This window comes from Aythya marila, assembly GCF_965140915.1.
Source record: "Aythya marila genome assembly, chromosome: 2".
NCBI lineage: Eukaryota > Metazoa > Chordata > Aves > Anseriformes > Anatidae > Aythya > Aythya marila.
In genome coordinates this window covers 77,020,584-77,039,698 of record NC_139043.1, presented here as the reverse complement: position 1 = coordinate 77,039,698, position 19,115 = coordinate 77,020,584, and the positions used below count along the sequence as shown (strand labels likewise).

At 34.9% G+C, this 19,115-nt stretch overlaps 1 long non-coding RNA gene across 1 annotated transcript in view; it reads right to left on the bottom strand.

Annotated features, from left to right (window-relative positions):
- Positions 1-7,970: 7,970 nt before the first annotated feature.
- Positions 7,971-19,115, bottom strand: part of LOC309874253 — a 36,160-nt gene continuing 25,015 nt past the window's right edge. The window contains exons 3-4 of the long non-coding RNA XR_014316807.1: positions 11,390-11,520; positions 7,971-7,984 (exon numbers count right to left, since the gene is read on the bottom strand). This is a non-coding gene — a long non-coding RNA (uncharacterized lncRNA). The remainder of the gene's footprint in view (positions 7,985-11,389; positions 11,521-19,115) is intronic.

Genomic DNA, 19,115 nt, shown 5'->3' with positions numbered 1-19,115 from the left:
TCAAAAATTGATTTTCTTCTTTATAGTAAGAAAATGTTAATGAAATATTTATGAAAAACTTCACAGATACTGTTCTCATTTCAGGTTCAAGCATTCTGATCTCAGTTGTAAGACAAAGATATGTACAGTACATAAAGATATGTGATAATATCTGAACAGCATCTTTGACTTCTAAAAAAATTTCACATTTTCTAAAAAAAATTCACATTTCTCACAATTTTCTGCCCCCAACTCCCCAAAAAACTCTTAAGGTGAGGATTATTAAATTTCTTAATGTTTCAGGAAAACTCATATAAATATCTAGATGGTGATCTGACAGCAAATTAAAAATTTTGCCTTTAAAATTCTTTTCTTTATAGACTTGTCAACAGAAATTCACTATAGACTTCTTTTCTGTAGTTTCCTGTATATTCCTACAAGATAATTCAACTCATGTAAAGACAAATATCTGACAGAGCATCCTTTCCCCTATTCTATCCTGCTATCAATCCTCAGATAGCAGGTTCTCTCCGCTTCCTACTATTGTTTGACCTTTGAGTATCAGAAAAAAATATACATTAAAATAATGACAGTCTAGTGACAGATATAGTCTGTATGTTATGTCTCCAAAATAAAGCTTCCTGGCTGTATTTTTATTCAAAAGATTGGGGACACAGTGTCTTCTATATAGTAGAGCTTATCTGCTGGACATTAGGAAAAAGTCACTTGTTTTGGATTTAAGCAATGCAAATTCCTTGAAATACGACATATGTCTGGCATCTATTTTAGAAAACAAACAAACAAACAAACAAACAACACATACACACACACAAAAAAATCACCACACATGTATTTGTGAAAAAAGCTGGAGAGTTCTTACATTTCTTATATGGGTGTAAATCTGAGAGGATGCTGAATTATGAATCAAAAACAACAACAACAAACAAAATAATACCCTATTTATGTATTTATACCAAAACACTCAACATTTATTTTATTCAAAATAAATAAAAACAGTGTGTTAACAGAAATATAGAGTAAGAAGAATGGTTGGTGGAACCAGATTTTGAATAAATTTGGTGTTGAAACTGGATAAATATTTGAATGATTATTTCCTGGAATCATTCATCAAGATAGATAACTACTCTAAAGTCATCTAAATGAATCCCACTGGAAAAATACAATTTTAACTGATGTATGCTCTCATGTAAGTCATTTCAATCACATCACAACATTGTGAAAATTAACAGGAAATGAAAGCTGACCAGGAAAACTACAGAAACAGAAACATATGTTCTAAAATGATTGCAATTATAAGCTGCAAAGAAGTATCCCGATTCACTCTTTGCATAAGTATACTAGCTACAACTATTTTTGTGAACACACTAAATCTCTCAATTTCACATCTGGACAGTAAATCCTTCAATAGCCTAATATTTCAGGAATGATGCCTTACTGGTGGTGCAGCATTGAAAGAAAGCAGTTTGAAGTGAACTCTGTGAGGGATTCTTTATAAGTATGTTCACCTTGCGTTTTGGATTTGATATGGCCTTTAATTCCTGTCCTAAACTGAGATGTTGCTGCACAGCTAATAAAAATGTATGGATGAAATAAATTATCCTTGTCTGTAGAATATAAATCAATTTGTAAAGCTCTTTGAGATGCTTAAGGGTGAAATATATCATACAAAGTTATCACACTGTTGTATGAGCTCTTCTTTCTATGTTATTCCCATAAGCTATCTGTAATAGCATCATCTTCTGATCAGACAATGGCTGCATATGTTAAACTGAACTACAGGATGTCTTTTACCTCAGAAGAGGGTGAGATCAACTGTTTTTTTTCAAGAGTCTGGTTTGATTTAAAGTTGTGGTTTGGATTTATGGCAAAATAATAGCATGCTATTTTGGTTTACAATAAAAACAAAACAAATGAACAACAACAACAACAACAACAAAAACATACAAATGAACCGGATAGCACACAGATATAGAAAAAAAATACAAAATAAGACATTGTAAGATGTCTTATAGAGTATTTCAGACTTCTGTTCAAATGGAGTATCAACATACCAGTAGATGTCAACAGAAACATGGTCAGGAAACTGAGGACAGGGATTATACCTCTCTATTAAACACTTTTGGGACCACGTCTAGATACTGCATCCAGTTTTGGACCCCCAGTAGAGGAAATGCATTAATGAACTAGAAAATGTTCAGAGCTGGAGTACTTTACCTGTGAGAAGATGCTGATGGACCAGGCCTTGTTTGGCCTGGAGATGACTTTGAGGGGACCTGATGGAAGCCTGCCCCTACCAAGCAACACCACAGAGCTGGTCTACCAGTGTGGTACACAGTGGAAGGGCAAGGCACAGCAGGCTGAAGTTGAACAAAGGAAGGTTCTGAAAAGAGAGAACTTTTCTCTATAGTTAAAATATTCAAATATTGGAACAGGTTTTCCAGTGAGGCTGTACAGTCTCCATCCTTAGAGACTTTCAAAGACTGACTAGCTGAAGCCCTTAGAAACTTGGCATGAATTCAGTCTTGATCCAGCTTTGAAAAGGAGGCTGGACCATAAACCTCCAAAGGTCCCTTCCCACTGCAACAGTTCCATGCTAATGGCACTGCAGGCACAGCACTGTGATTTGCCAAGAGGCCCAGATATCCCCACTGCCAGGGATTGATTCCTTCAAGCTGTCTTGACATTTGCCAACAGACCACAAAGTAAAGGCTATCAGGGATGTGAGATGTTCCACTGTAGTCTGAAAGTACCTGATGGAGATCAGAGAAGAATCCTAAAAAAAAAAAATCCTTAGGTTAAGGAATAATAAGAGAGTCATACTGCATTTTTCTCTTTGAAAGAACACACAAAAAAAACCACAACAATCACTCAGACATAACAACAAAAACTAAGAGTAAAACATGAAAGCAATTCAACTTAGACTGGAAGAATATTCGAGTATATAAAGTTATTTTTTAAAACAGTCATCAAGGGCTTCAATGATAGAGATTTCTCTCATACAAACTCTGCACATCTGACAGCTGGGTGTTTAAAACACTCTCTTTAAAAGATATATCTATATCTATCTATCTATATCTCTATATAATTTATATCTATCTCTCTATATACATATTGAAATACTCTCAGTGAGAGATAGAACTTGTCTCAAATCTTCTACTCAGTAATGCACAAGATACTGATTATTTTGAGTCCTGGGCAAATGTGGAAACTTTTTTTTTTTTTTTTTTTTTTTTTTAAATTTTTGGGGGTTAATTACCCTAAAATAACAGCTAAAAAAAAACTATTCCATCCTCAAAGAAATAAGATGGTGATATAGGTCATGAATATCTGAACAAACCAAATGGAATTTGACTAGATTTGCAAAAAAAAACAAACACACTTCTTTTCACATCTGCCTACCATAGCTTCATGACTGATCCAGAGTCACCAGGACCCATAGCCTCTGTGCAAAGGATTTCCAGTTCTGCTTAATCCCAAACCACATAGTTCTGACACCTCCTTTGCAACACTTTTGGTGTACGGATGACCCTATAACGAATCCTGTCAATCTGATTAACAAAAAACAAAACAAAACAAAAACACAGATTACTTCTCTTTGTAGGGTTATTTTTTGCTGGTGGAATGAACTGACTAGCCTGAGTTTAGGTTATTATTTCCAGCACCTGCCCAGGAGTGCTGGGAGAAGAGGGAAAGTGAGGGCAGAATGGGTCTGTTTCCTCCACTGTCACTGGTGGTGTGTCAGATCCATCTGACCATCTCAACTGACTACACCTAAACTGATTTAAAATATAGGTTTAAGGAACAGCTAATCCTGAGTGCCAGCTGCTTTGGGACATATGACTCCATCCACACACACAATAGCATATTCTAGCCATCAAATTTCTCTCTTTCAAGCCATGTTTAGATAAATACATCATTACATTTACATATATCATTTTAACAAGCACTCATGCTATATTCTTCTCTTTGTACCCCAAGTTAACCATATTGTATTACTCACAGAATTTCAGCAAATTAGCTTATTTGGATAGAAATTAAACATTATATTGGTATCTGACCACTGGCCTCACAATTTTCTCTTTCCATTCCGGGCAAAGATATTTGTATCTACTGACCCAATTACTAATGTCAACATGCCTATATGCATAGTCCCTTCAGAATTTGAGAGATATCTTTCTGCTTGGAAGAAAGGCAAAGATTCTTTGCAAATGTACCTGTTAATCTAAATTATTTTTGTTGTGTCAGCCCTGCCTTTTTATTACAGTCTGAAATCATAACAATTTGATCAGCTTCTTTATGGACTTTTTTCTTTTTACTTTTCTGTCACATGCACAAAAAAAAAATCAGGTTATCTTTTTTTTTTTTTTCTCTTTTTTTTTTTTTTCTCTTTTTTTTTTTTTTCCTATTTGTTTATTTCTGTAGTAGAAAATGGACTCTGACAGTACATCTAAAGCAGCCAGGGAAAACATTCTTCACAAAGACCAATCTAATTTGTCAAGTTAGTTGAATTTTCCAGCCTCATTGTTTTTTGTTGGGAAAATGTCTCCTAAGAGTAAGCAAGTTCATGTTTTTCAGACAGGCTCTTCTTACTCAAACATATTATGCCATTGTAATAATGGCGTTCAGTTGTTAAGTTATTCTCTAATTAGAAATATTTGGCATTATAGAAACATTTATTTCTAAAACAGGAAAGATGACAGATGACATGATGTTTTTAACTATATTGTGGTTTCAAAGTGTACTGCTGAAAAAGCTGCTTTATGGATTGTAAAACTAATATGTTGTTGTTATTATCACTGCTACCATTATTATTATTGTTATTATTTGTCTGGTTTTGATTTTAGCTGATTAATTTTATGAAGACATGAAAGGTGTGTGAGGATATTGTCCTGATTTTGGTATATGGGCTAGATAGTCTAAATTTTTTGCAAAAAGTATTTACACTTTAAAATAATAGTACTTAATAATAATAGTCATAATAGAGTTATTTTAAATAATGTTCCTTAAGCATTATTAGCCTAAACAACTACTCTTTCAAATCATTATATTATTTAAGCTTTGTAAACTTTTCTAATCCTTATTCCAAAATGATATTTAAGCAAAAATCCTAAATGAATCTCATAGCACTTAAATTCATCATTGGCTTAGGAGTAAACACTGATTTCATTTAAATGAGAATGCTCTGGAGGTTAAAATCAGCTGGACCAATATTTTAATGACAGTCTCCTACATATTCCTTCACCAATGTCAAGTAAAGTAGATTATTGCTTCCTTATTAATCAGTAAAAGCCTTTCATGTGCTTAATGATGCAAATATTGGCTCATAGTAAAAAATATCCTGTCACTTGAAAAGATATCAGTGTTGTTATCCAGTCAGTAACAAGCCCTGACAATTTTCTGTTGCAGTAATAATTGAAGGTATTGAAACCTATATAATCTGTTCCTTGATTCAAACATTCCAAGAAATCTGACTATAATTTTTAGTTAGCACACTACTGATTTTATAGGGAACCTAGTCAACATGCTATTTTTTTCTATAGGGTTCTTATTTACACTGCTGTTAAGCAGGATATTAGCACTGATTCTATCATAAGCTCCACAAGCCTGCCTGTAAGGATATGGTATCATTGCCATTCCACTGATCTCTGTGATGAAGTGTTGACAACAGTAATGAACTATGTCAGAAGCTAGGTTGGTTTTGGGGGGATGGGGGAAGAGGGTTGGTTTGGTTTGGTTTTCAAGTTTTTGTTTGCTTGTTTTTTTTTGTTTTTTTTTTTTTTTTGTATTTTCGTTGTTGTTTGGTTGGTTTGTTTTTGTTTTTAGGATTCTAATTATTATTGAGGACTTGAGGACTAGATAATGTATTCAATGAAATGGAGGTAAATGTACAGCCACACAGTTCTAAATGGTCTTCCTTGACCTCTACAACACATCGGGAACAAAGTACTTTGATTTCAGTCCAGCAAAGGACCTAAACATGTACTTAACTTTCCTCTCTGCTAGCACTTACAGGACTTCACAGAATATGGAAGTTGATCTTCTGCATCAACATCCTGAGGGCCTCATCACATGAACTGTCCCTACAGACTCATCTATTAACCAAATTCACAAAGAATCCAGATCTTATAGAATGACAATAGTTAATACCATTAATTCCACAGTAATTAGTGTAGGATATTAGTACCCTTAACATTCCCAAATCAAAAGCTTTTTTTTTTTTTGGACTTCATTCCAACACATTTAAAAATAGACTACACAGTTAAAAGAAATGCCAGTAAGAAATTAAATTAAACACATAATTACCATTAACAGAATATAGTTATGCTTGTTTCTTACCATGTACCAGATTGCATGCATAGTTAGCTAATAATTTACAAATGAGCAATTATGCAACACTAGGGAATGAGGAAACAGATAAGTTCCATTGTAATACACCATCATTAAATGGTTTAAAATACAGGAAAAAAAAAAAAAAAGACTTCAACAGCAGAAAAACTGCTAATCTGTAGAGGATTTGGTTTTAAACCCTTCCATGGAGAAAAATGTCAGTGGGAAAATTAAAAAAAAATAAATCATAATAATGTAACATTCTTTGCAGGTTATGTAGGTATTTATTTATTTATTACAGTGCTATAGATTCTGAGAGGAGATTTTCAGACAGTTTTAATTCTTGGTTAAATGTTTCATATCCCAGAGTGCAGTGGCAGCAAAATGCATAGATGTGAGTGAACAGTCAGGAACTAAATGGTTGGTGAAGAACTTATAGATTAGACAAGCACTCTGTACTCCATACATCTGTACCTGCAGTACCACCAGATTTGTAGCTTTGGTACTCATATAGCTACCATCTTGTCTTAAGGAAAAAAAGGGAGATTTTCATATCATTATAAAAAGAGAGAAGAATATTTTGTCCCTAAAATATTTACTTATATATTCTTTAACTGTACATCTCTCAAGTTAAGTCAAAAGTATTTTGGTTACTTAAGAGCAGAAACTACTTGCTTGGATAAACAAAGACATGGGAAAAGAAAAGAATATAAAAGCATATTTTGAAACAGTGAAGTAAGACAGAGTTAATGATCTGAAATACATAGATATAATAGCATTATTTCATTTTAATATAAAATACATATTTTTACTGGGTAAATATGTTTAAGAGAAAAACCTAAACAATTTCCACGAAGAATAATGCCCGTGCACACCATTACATTTTCCAAAATACCAGAGGAAAAGACAATAATGCAATACCTAATTCAGCTTTAACTTCAGAGTTAACAAATTGGAAAGAAAAAAAGGCAATATACTTTCAAGAAACAAGGAGAAAAATATATTTTTGATATTTACCCAAGCATTCTTGCAAATCAATACTTCTAAAAATGTCCTTGGATTAATAAAGGTATATAACAAACTTTTTGCTCGATTAAAATTTTGTTACTGTCATCTGATGAGTGAAGATATTTACAGGGATATGGCATCTCCCCTTTGGGGAATCCAGTTCAAACCTGCAAAGTCTGCTTTAGAATGTTGATGGCAGCCAGTGAACTTCAGCTACCAGGTGAGCAAAAGCACCTTACAGCGTTTGGCTGTAATGGCTCTAATCTAGCTTCTCAATCTGGGTCATGGACAGACAGGAACTAATGAGGAAGAAAAGAAGGACATCACTTTCTGCAACTTAAACTGCAGAAAAGAAATTAAAAGCTAAAATATTGTTTTAAAAGTGTTTTTAAAACTTTTAAGGTTAAAACAAAATGATTTATGTGATCTGAAATGTGACTAGCAAACTGTCTCTTTATCTTTATAAGAAAATACCAATATAAATAATAAATTCTTTCTCAAAATGAACAATGAATTGTTTAAAAAAACCTCCAGGCTATAAGGCAGAATCTGAATTTACCTTACAATTTGAGGCAGATGTTTTGAAAGGTTCAAAGTGTTTGAAGTCCCATCCCTCTGCAGCCAAGCTGAATGTCATTCATTCTGTGGACTGTGAAGATGGAAGCTGTGTAAACATAAGCAATATCCGTAATCCTACATATAATTTTGATTTACAGGCAACTGTCTTATAGCTATATAGCTATTCCCTGTAGCCTCCCAAATAGCCATGTTCTTTTAAGTTTAGATTCCCCAACAAAGTTTGGCATTACTTATTTAAAATTTTAGTTATTTAGTATCTATTTTCCAATCCAAATATACAAACTAAATCCATCTATATAATTCTTATGTAGTTGGTAATTGTGGTCTTGCTTTTGTAGTGTCTATACCCATCCCTCCTTTAAAGCCTTGACTTCTACATGCTATGGTTGTTTAATTTTTCTTTAATATAAAGTCTGTGATAGAAATGGAATGGAAATTCAAGCGCTGAAGTTGGATGACACACTAATAAATACATGGGAAACTTGGACACATTATTTTAGGGAAATCTACTTGATTTAACTACTTTAACTACTTGAGTTGCAACTCAAGTAGTTAAAGACTTTATTACTGATATGATCTTTGTCTTTAGAATCCATTACTAATATATAGCTTTGGAGGTAATAAAAAAAAAAAAAAAAAAAAAAGATGTTCTTTGAAGATTTCACATTCAAATCCCCTTTTTTGTTACTTACAAGCTTTGTTTTACAGTTCTTAAAATTCTGAGAATGTACTTCTATGCAATTAAAATAGACCTCTTTAGGTCTTGCAGAAAGAAATAAAAGAAAGATATAAATACTACCATGTACCTGAACACTGTCAGAAGTTTAGCTCAAGCAACTTTATACTTTTTAAAATTTTATTTTAATTTTGTGTGTTCGTATTCTACTTGCATGTAGCAGTATTCTAGCCAGCTGCTAATTGTTATACTTTTTGGCAAATTGTTATTCAAAGATAAAAATGAAAGGTTGTTCATGTTAAAGATGGTATTTTTTGACTATGAAATATAGGAAGAGCTCTACATCTTCTTTGTGGTTCATCAGGTGTCAAGGAACACAGCTATTTTGGTTAATGACAAACAGCATATGCTATCCATCTAGAGAAGTACACTATGCAGTCTGTCAGTTTCTGCACTTTCTGCTATAAACCTTCTGCATCTGAATGTGATTATCAATAAAGATTCTAAGAATCTGTGAAAAGTACTGATGACAAGACAGGATGGATATGTCTGATGCATGAAAGAAAGAATATGTGAAAACAGAAATCTGTACCATGGCTTCAGAGCATGAAAATTGCATAAAATCTGTAATCAAATATTTAAAATCTCCTCTGAACCTATGTTTAAACTTATACTGCAGATATTATTTTAAAACTCATCAGATGCTAGCTCTAAGCTAGCACTGCAACACAAGTTTGGAGAAAAGTGGATTTTTAAGTTTGATGGGCAACTTAAACTGCAGAAAAGAAATTAAAAGCTAAAATATTGTTTTAAAAGTGTTTTTAAAACTTTTAAGGTTAAAACAAAATGATTTATGTGATCTGAAATGTGACTAGCAAACTGTCTCTTTATCTTTATAAGAAAATACCAATATAAATAATAAATTCTTTCTCAAAATGAACAATGAATTGTTTAAAAAATGAAATACTTTAAAACATTCTAAAATAAATTATTCTGTTATAATAATTCAAAGAATAATGCTTTTACATTTTCAGTACTTTCTATTCTTTCTTATAGTACCAAAACAAAGATGCATCTGACCTCTTGAATCTCCTGATTAGATCCTCCTGAAATTATTTTTCAATTAATAAAAAGTCACCAAGTTCTATGTCAGTCCTCCAGTGACTGTAAATCTTCTGTTTACTAAACCATACACTCTTAGATGCTATCTCTTTCTGAAATGAACCTCAAGAAATCTCTACGTAATCCTACATAGCTAAATTTAACCAAGCTAGTCAGGAAAAAACATGAGTTTTAAACTATGTATCCTGACATCTGTACCCACAGATTAGAAATAGTTTACTATTTCTAATAGTTTACTATTTCTAATCTGAGTCTTTTTTGTTTATATTTTGTTTATATTTTAATGTGACAAAATGATTAGTTAAAGTAATATCCAAATACTGATTCTGATTTATTAAATTTGTCCTTTCTTCACTCCCATTAAAAACAAAAACAAAAACAACTCCAATCCACTATTTTTAGATAAGATTTACTCATTATTAACTTGATTCATAGATAGTTTTAGTTAATGCATATGTTCACAATAAAATAATAGTGCAGACAGACCTCATAGCTCTTGTCATCCTTCAACATTTGGTTCCTGCCTCCTATATTTATATATAGAATATTTATACCCTGTACATACATATATATATTATAAAATATTTCATAATCTTTGTTTCTTAGTTATAATAGCTGAGAAAGTTTCATAATTTCCTTTCTGTGAAAAAAAAAAATGGCAAAATCATTTTTTTTTCTCCAGAAAAAGGTAAAAGTGAAAAGTTTTGGAATGTAAACATGTTTTATTTTTACATTTTTAATTGCTATTACTTACTTTTTCACAGTATTAAAAGTTAAAGCTGATTATGAAGAGCTGCAGAAGTGTCTCTTAACATTAGGTGATCAGGCATTTACAAAAGCAATGCAGTTTGTAAACAGGAAAAAAAAAAACAAACATCTGAAAGAATGGAGAAAAAAATAATGTACTCATGCTACTGTACAAGTCTTCACTGATTATGCCTAGAAAGAGACTGCTGAATTGAATCATGACAGATAGCTATAAAATCATGAATGGCATGGAAAATCCAAAGAAGGGACTGCTGCTCAGTTTCATATATACAATTAAGAACTAAAAGAAACACTCAGAGATGGGTTAAAAGGAAAAAGAAAGCAGACTAGGACATTTCTTTGAGCAATGCATGGTTAAACTATGGAAACTACTGCACCAGGATTTTACATATGCTGAAATTTATGTAGACTCACATTGTGACTAAACAGTTAATAGAAACTAAAATATCAAAGACTAGTAAACATAAAAGAATAGTTTTTCCTTATGAAGTCTCTGCATGACTAATTGTGTCAGCTAGGTGTTTACAATGTCTGTATATACTTGCCCCAATCTCATTTGCTTCCAAGAGCATCAATTGTTAACCAGTGCTAGAGATAAGACATTGGGCAAGATGGACTTTTGGTTAGATGATGCCAGATAATCCCATGTTATGTTGGTTATTTTATATATTGAATACTCATGATCATCTCATTTCATTTTCTTCTTCCCTTTTTATTTATTGGAGGGTAAAGGGGTGTCGTTTCAGTCAGATCCATTTTCTTGTGATGAGTCTTTGGCCTAAGGAATAACCATTCCTAGATGGTTCAGGCCATCCTATAGAAATCCCTAGGAATTCCCAGGACTGAAGACTCCTAGATCTGATTTTCTTTAAAAAGATTTATGAAACAACTTTACTTCCCAGAACTCACCAACAGTCCTGTTACTCTTGTGAGGCTCTGTGCAGCTGAGCCAGACAGAAGACACAATATATGTGTCTGAAGTGGTTTTCCAGGTTGCCCTGTGTAGTGGAAAGAATAGGTGAAGGGCAAAGCTGCAACACCTGTAAAAAAGAGATAGGGAAATCCAGTTTAATGTTTTATTAAATACAGTCAAAATGAATGCATCTGCATAATTAAAACAATAATGATTTAGTTATGATAATTTGAAGTTCAGTTCTTTGTTTTGAATTCTATTGATAATAAAATCAAATGTTTTTCCACATAGAATTTTATTTTGGGGCAAACCAACTTTTTCTTCTAAGAATTCTTTGAGCAGATAATTCTAGACCAGTTTTGTCTAGAAACTGAAACCCTGAATAATGCTGTCTTTTTACACTAGTGAGTGATCGCATGTGCATTTTTTGTCACCTCTTCTGACATTCTGACCAATGTGAGAATCAATTAAAATTACACTTTTCTAGGGATCATTATTTGAGAAAACTCTCACTGCTTTGTGCAGTAGTTGCTTCTTGCAAAGTGCATTGTCTTCATTACATACTATATTACAGTTTAGATTCACAAAAAAAATCACCAAGACATATTTCTGCAAGCCTACTGCTAAGGATAATGAAGGCTTGAGTTCTTTCACTTTTAACCAAAGCAAACAAATGATATGCGTTGTGCTAAAGGGAAAAGACACCACCATGATGCCTGATAATAGAGAACAGAAAATGCTTCTGGGCACTGCACCTCTTGCACAGTTTCAAAAATCACCATTTCTTACACTCTATTTTAAGCATTCACGCTGTTTTCATAACAGTGAATCTCTTTTGTCAAAATATAAATAACAGTAGTAAGAGATGGCTCTGTTTTCTAAAGGATAAGAGTTGGTGGGGGTTACACAGTTGTCACATATGATTACAGCAATTCCATCAGTCTCTTTTTAAGACTGTATATAATTGCCACATGTTCAGAGAGGTGCTTGAATTTCAGGCCCTCTTCCCATTTTTCTGTTGTTTAATGGCTGGCTATGGCTAGTGCTTGTCAAGACAGGCATCCTTCCACCAGCTGGAGATGCTGCCAGATGCCTCCTGCAGCTTGGAGGCGCTTGGCTGCCCCATGCCAATTTCTAGACCTAGAGACATTCAGTAACCTCTACATGCCAGGATGCTCCCCACCCCACTTTACTGGAAAAAGAGGTACCAACAAGGCAGTGAAGTCTCAGGGGGTTCCTCTAACACTTAGTTGTGAAAAGAAATTTAACAGAGGGTGTCATCTTACAACTTACATATTTACGAAAAACTGTTCTGGGTATTTGATATGTCATTACATGCTTTTGAAATACGGTTTGCTCACTGGGAGACACAGGTGGCAACATCAACTGTCTGCCTAATACATAGTACGTTCCTGCACTATAAATGCAGTTCCTCCAGCATCTCTGAGTTCATGCAAGTTTAACTACCTAAACTCTTTAATAACACAGAATCCAACGTGTTAGGGCTGCTGGCAAATGACAACTCTAAGAGAGGTTCAGCTAACTGGCAAGGGCATGGAAGACTACAGAGCATGGCATGATAAATTGATGGACGTGACAGAAAACCATGTGAGAAGCTGACAAAAGTTACAGGTACTGCTGTGAGGGACAGCTGGGTGGCACAGGTGGCAAAGAGAGGTCTAGATGAGAAGTGGCTCAACCTCACAGATAGATGGAGGGGACAACACATTTTGAGGAGCAGTCTTGCAAGGCCAGCAGCACCCAGGTAACCATAGCAGCAATTCCATACAAGGATGAGATTACCAAGGTAACTGTATCATGAGAACCAAATATGAGTGCGGTTGCAGCAAAGCTGGGAACAATGGGGCAAAGAATAAACAGCAGGTTGCTCAGCTGCAATGAGACTGGGGGGGAGGAAGAGGAATGAAGGTGAAAATCAATGTCAAGAAACAAAAAAAGGGATAGCAATGCATGCAACTCATGTGCTGATCCTGTCTGGAGGTATCTGTCGGCAGCCTTGGGCACGACCACTGCCACCGGAGCAGGACAACGAGAGACCTCTTTTTCTTACTGCATCACAAGTGTCAGACCTGCTCCCATGGTCACAAAGGCCACAGAGGGTGAAGCAGGTGCTTTCTCGGGTCAGCAAAGGGAATGCACAGATGGATGGCTCAAGCATAACAGTACCATCATGTCACTGACCACCACACGCCTGGTGGCATTTGCAATAGCCCACACTTCATAATACAAAGAAGTGATTCTTGTACAAATGTACAATCGGTCATATGAAGGCATACAACTTTTTACTAACTTTTGACAGAGAACAAATGAAAGAGGAAACAAAATGTATTTGAGAATAGCAATGGATACAAACTCATTTAATTTAGTTTAGCTCATTTAGTTCATTAAATACCATCTGCTGACATGAGAAAACTCCATCACAGAAGTCAGATGCTGAGGTGAATAACTTGGGCCAGGACCGAAGTTATTCAGTAATCTCAGTGCCAGTAGTAGCACAAAAGCTCCAGAAATATTTCAGGAAAGGACTGTTCAGAACTGATGACACAAGGAACAGTCCTAGGCTGTTCCTGAGCCCATCAGATCAGGATTAGGGAGACAAAACTTCTTTCCTTCATACATGTAATTCTGGACTAAAGCAGGTTAAAATGCTGCCAGAACCACTGCAGGCACCTGCATTGTTTCTAGACCACAGACAAGGCAAAAGTTAAAGTAGAAGTTCAACATCACCAGACACACGATGCCTGTATATTCTGGGTGAGGTGTTATCCCTCTTATGAAAGCAACTGCTGACTGTGCTGGAGAAGGTATGCATTTTATTTATTTTATTTAATTTTATTTAATTTTATTTTATTTAATTTTATTTTATTTTATTTTATTTTATTTTATTTTATTTTTATTTTTAGCAGTGAACTTAAAATCTCTTATTTACTTATAATCACTGAAACTATTTTAATCTCCAGAAAGATATCAAAGCCCAGATCTGTGTACTTTCAACACATATACACATAATGGAAAATGTATATAGACATATGGGGGGAGGGAAAAAACGTTCCCTAATGCTGGGTGGAGATAAATCTGTGTATAATCTAAAGGATTCCAGTATTTGCAGGTACAATGTTTGGATTTGTGCCCTTCCCCAGTTACTGAAGTTGTGTGTGTTTAAAGTAACCAAATATTTACCTCAAATACCTTGATATATCTCCTCTAGGAAGCTTGTTGGGGTCAGTTTTATTATTTTCAGTATAACAGCTATAAAAGTCGGGCCATATTCTCTTGCTATTTTGAGTGGATTATACAGGTCCATTGATTTTATGGTTTTCTCTTAAAAGTCTAGTTTTATTTCTCTTACCTAGTTTTTCTGAACTTAGAAACAACACAAGAATATAAACCTCATGAAAATTGCTTATGGGCAGTGTATCCATAAAGATATGCCAAGACATTTACAGAAAAAAGCATTTCTGTCTGCTGGCCCTGAAATAAAACTTGATTAAGATATAAGGCACTCAAGCACACATTCAAATATACACACTGCATTTGTGAGACTGTTAGAGAGCTTCATATCGATCTGTTTGCTCACCGCTACATTTTCACAAAGTATGCACTGCAATAAGAGCCAAATGTCATCTGATAGGACAAATCATATGTGTGTGAGGAACATACATACCCACAAAGCTAGGGAGTTTAGCTATTGAAATCTTAGATGAAGAATAATATTTTCTCTGAAACTTCATGATTTTCAAGCAATACTACTGAGCGTCATTAAACAGCTCACTAGACAAATCTGCAGGTATGAGTAACCATGACAAATTAGCATGTGAAAGCAAAATACCTTTCAGCTTCTTATGGAATAGAGTAGTATAGGAGCTGCTGGGAGAATGAGGAAAACAAAGAGGATCAGAGACATAAAATGATTGAACAAAATAGTACATATAATATCATCTTGCTCATTCTCAAGGATTTTATTTTAGTCAGTTTTAGAAATGGGGCTTTTACCCCATCTGTACCTTGTTAATTTTCCAAAAAAATAATAATAATAAAACAAACTGAAAGCCCACATCACAGAATGGTCTGCTCCAAATTAAAAGGGCTGTTATATATTGAGTAAATATATGCAAAAATTACATGCACACACATTTGTCTTGTCTTGCATCTGGTTGGTCATAGCTACAGTCTCTGTGGTTTCTTTTTGTTATCCAAATACTTATTTATGCTTGTGAGAAACAACCACTTGTTGGAAGAGATAACAATTGGTCCTGGAAGACAAAGCATAATTGCTCCAGGTTTGCCAGTTGGAGAAGCAGAGAACCAAAGGAGCCAACAGTTTGTCAAGAGCAGACAGCAAAACAAAACAAAAAAATGTCTAAAAGAAGGTGAAAGAGAAGTAAGCGGCAGGGCAAAAGCTGCTGCTGTAGACCCTGACAAGCCTTGTGGTTTGTATTTGTTGTTGAAGTTCTGCTCTGTAAGAAAATGTATTGTCACATCTCTGAAAAGTACTGCAATTTATAAGCTAACCTTCTGCACAAGCCAGTCTTGTGACAGCCTAATAGACATCACTGTCAGGGGAATTATTTAGTCTAGTAAAATATGGTGTGTCTTGAAATAATGGAGCTTAGATTGGGACATATCATATTCTATTATTCCATTAAACACCCTAAATAATCTTCCGGTGTTTTCTTATCCTTCAAATATTAGTAGATTTTTGTCAACCATCCAAGTTATGCACATTTAACTCTTCTAATTTTTCCTCCTAAATGATCACCTCCCTAATTGATTTTAATCTTCTTCTCTGAAATCTCTTCAATGTTTTTCTGGCAATGTGGTGCCCTACATTTAAAGCAGCATTCTGAATATAGTCACACTGCAGCTGTACAGAAAATAATATTCTTTGTGGCAAAACACCTGTGAGAATTTAGCCCCAAATTATTTTATCTATTTTTACTTCAATATCACATTGCATACTCAATGTTAGTTTGCTGCAATTGTAACCATGACATTTCTTTATTTGTTATTGCTTCCTAGATTTCTTAGATATTAATCCTACAAAGACCCACATGGTGCTCAGCAGAGAACATGGATGTGCTGCATGCTGTTGTTACTACTACAAACCACCACAGGGAGGTCAAGATGTGAAGGAGGAAGTTCAGTAAGGCTGGAATTTTATTTCCTTGTCCCATTTGGGAACTATACACTTGGATGGAGTAAGTGGTTCTACTTTCATGGCCATTTCCAGCTGTTAGTGAGCAACTAGCCATTCACTGCCACGGTACATGTCCAACCACTGCCAGCATCTTACTGCTGCTGTACCTGTTACCAGGAACCTCAACCACCCCTAGTGTATCTTCTTTTGCAAATACCTCTTCCACAGTTCTATTCTACCACAGGAAAATGAACCTCCCATAAAAGAAAACACTTGTCCTGGGTATTTGCCACCAGAAAGCAACAGTAAAACACTCCTTTTGTGTCTTCCCCCACCCTTACTATGTTGTCCTGATAAGTAACAATTCCCTAAGTTTATTCCAAAGTATCCTTCATGAGAGAATTTTACAACAGGAGGAATGCTTACACATCAGTATCAATATTTTTTGGTAGCTCTCAGTACTTTTGTTTACTGAGTATTCTTTTGGATTTATTTATTTATTTATTTATTTATTCCTTGAGCATACAGAATATAGCATATTGAAAAGTTGGTAGCTGCCTGTAATATCCTTTGTTCCACTTTCCTATACCATCTTTCAGTCAGCTTCCACTGGGAAGACACCCTGGATGTGCTCTGAATCTGTCTCCTAACGAGTAACTCCTTCAAAAACATTATTTATTTATTTATTTAACCAAGGTGTACAAAAAGGTGTTCATTCTACTTTTGTCCTACTTGTTCTTTTTGCACTGAAATATAGATTTGCCTCCTTCTGAGAGCACAGAGAGCACACAGGCTCAAGCATCAGTCCTCATGACTCACTCACAGCTATTGTTCTTCATACCTTGTTTCTGCCTGAACCTACTAATACAGCACTGAGATTCTGCAGTGAATGCTCAGAGAAAGCTGGATATGAAGCACTAAACCAAAAGCATAGCACTTTGTTCACAGATTCACATATCAGTTTCTAAAATTCATCTGTGTCATGCTGAATAAAAGCCAGAATATGCAAGAATATATAAACCATTCAATTCTCTTCCCATCACATCGAGTGCCTTAACTTTTCCCTAGAGCCTCTAAGACCAGAAAGAAATTGCTGAGGCGTATGTCTCTTTCCTCTGTCTTTTCTGAACCCGTGCTTGGTTACATCGCTGTTCCCCTAATATTCAACTAGCACCATTAGCACTGATGTTCTTCTGCTGGGGGTCCAAAGCACATGTCCCAGCATTGTGTTCACACTATTTTTCAGGTCTGATGCAGACCTGAAAGCATCAGATAGTCTCTTTGCAGAAAATGTATAATGTTGGATAAAGAATTGTTCTGTTGTCAGTAAAATCCCTGTCGTTTCATTTGCCTTTAATAATAGATTAAATCTGGCCATGGCTGAGGAGGCAGTCAATTGTCAGATGTTAAATACCTATCCCAAGGACATCACATGTGTGAAATTGAAGCTGGCTGGGCATTTTGCTCACGTAAAGTCTAGTTCTGTAGTTTCTCAGCTCTTTTGGCTAACATTCACATTCCTGCTGGTTTATATATTCTGTGATGATATCTACCTCCATTTTTCAATTGGTCTCCAAGTGCACACTGGCTTACTTGGGTGACAAGTTGGAAGTATTTTGAAAATTGAATTTGTTGGAAGCCTTCCTGCCTTTTCAGCCATAAAATAATTAATTCACAGGTTTGTATTCTCCCTTGTATCCAACTCTACTGCAAATAATAAATTAATCTAGAGGCATCCCTCCTGCAAAAATGATTTTAATCAAGAAGTGATTTGTGGCTGCATGTAAGTAGTGTCAGGTAGGGAAGGGATTCACAGTATTCATCCTGTTCCACAAACGGGAGCATGACACGAATATCAGCTTCACGTGCTGATCCACAGCAGGCAAGCTTTGCTGCACACAGCTGTTCTTTTGTGAATTGTTTGCATTTCAAATGTGCTCTCTGTCTGCATTCTGACTGAAGGATGATACCATTCAGTTCTTGCTGGGAGCCTTCTGGGTGGAAGCTGGAGAGAAGAGCTACATGGTCACACGCATATTCCTCACGGGCTCCTCCACTATTTTATTTTATTTTTAATTCAAACAGATACCTTGAAGGTGGAAGCATAAGTTAGCAGTCCCCATATTCTCTCAAATTATTTTCATACCCTTCTCACCCCTTCTCCAACTCAAAAAGGGAAGTTCTTTTTGGTTATGGTTTTTTTTTTTTTTTTTTTTTTTTTTTTTTTTCATGATAGACCAAAATGAAAACCCTATACTATCTTGATTTTGAGGTTGCAAATGTTACAGCATGAGGTGAAGGTCTGCATGGGAACATGCCATCCTCATGTCCTGCTAAAATTATAATTCTCATTATATTCTGTGGAAGTTTTACCACTGATTTCAATAAAGTATGATTTCTTCTTAAATGTCCTCCCTTGCAGTAACAACTTTGCTTTCTCAAGCACCTATTTAATTTCTTTCTATGCATTATATTTTAAAGAAAAAAGAGGACAGGGAGTGCATAAGGAGCATGTCTGAGGATACAAAAGTTTAATTGTTTTTCACATCATGGCAAATTAAATA